The sequence below is a fragment of the Zonotrichia albicollis genome, chromosome 18 (assembly GCF_047830755.1).
Source record: "Zonotrichia albicollis isolate bZonAlb1 chromosome 18, bZonAlb1.hap1, whole genome shotgun sequence".
Classification (NCBI taxonomy): domain Eukaryota; kingdom Metazoa; phylum Chordata; class Aves; order Passeriformes; family Passerellidae; genus Zonotrichia; species Zonotrichia albicollis.
The window spans coordinates 10,950,187-10,951,421 of NC_133836.1; positions in this window are offsets into that span (position 1 = coordinate 10,950,187).

A 1,235-nucleotide genomic window follows, 5' to 3' on the forward strand; every position below is an offset into this window, starting at 1 on the left:
GTGTCTCCGTCCCGCCTCAGGGGCAGCGCGGGGTCAGAGAAGGGCGGGAAGCGGCGGGGCGATCGCGACTGAGATGGGCTGGGAGCGCGCTCGGCGGGCGCTCCCCTCGCCCTGCGCGTTCGCCGTGGTCACGGCGGGCTCGGGGCGGCTGCCGTGGAGCGCTGTCATGTCCCGGCTCCCGCGGCTGAAGGGGGCGGTCCGGCCGAGCCCGCGCCGCTGCCCAGCCCGGCAGTGTGAGCGCAGGGTCTCGGTGTTGTCAGCCCGCACCGGGCTCCTGTCATGTTGGAGTCTGGTCTGACTGTGCTAGGCTGGTGCAGTGAGCAGGACAGCGGAAAAGTCTTTCAGTTTTTTCTAATAAGGAGCAGACATTGTTTTCAACGTCACTTTAAGGAATTTATTGAGTGAGATCGTTGCTCCGTTTGCCCACAGCTCTGTTCCCGGCACTTGGATCCATTCTGCCACAGGAACCCAGTGGGGCCATAAGGTTTCCAAACACCTTGGGCAGTGAGGTCTGTGTAGGAACAACAAATTTCGTATAGGATCTAGTGAATAAGGTGTTCTCGTCCCTGATCTCTAATGAAGTTGAATACCAGAATTAAAATCTGGTTACCTATGGAATGAGAGAAATGAATTTCTCACTTTTTTTTTTCGTGATGAAGTGCTGCATTATTAATGAGACAGCACTGCAACTATTGCCAAGTCTCTTGAAGCCAGCAAGTACTTTCCAAACAAATACACAGGGAGACTCCATAGCAACCAGCGGGCCACCGGCCTCGAGCTGAGTGGTTATTGTGAGATGCTGTAGGCTTTGAGACGGCCTGAACTATGTTGTGTTTCACTGTCACTTTTGTGCACATCGCTGTTGCGAGCTAAATCAGGCTTTTTGGCTACCAAGGCACATCTGCCACAGGTGCCTGTTACAGCAGAAATGTCCAGTGGTGCCACAGAAACAGCAGAACAGTTTTTTCCCAAGTGCAGCAACAGTTCCCTGCCGCGGCCGTTCAGCCCCTTTTCCCGCCTGTGCTCGGTAAACCCCGGTCACACCGGGGCCGTTCCCGGGGCCGGGACAGCGCTCGGTCTCGCCCCGCCGCACGGGGGCGCCCTGCTCAGGGGCGGGGCGGGGAGCGTCCGCTCCTCCCTCATGGCGGGGCCGCCTCAGGCGCCGCTGGTTCCTCCCTCCGCTTCCCTCCCGTTTGCCGTGATATCCCCGCTTCTTTCCGCCTGTCTCGTGTACC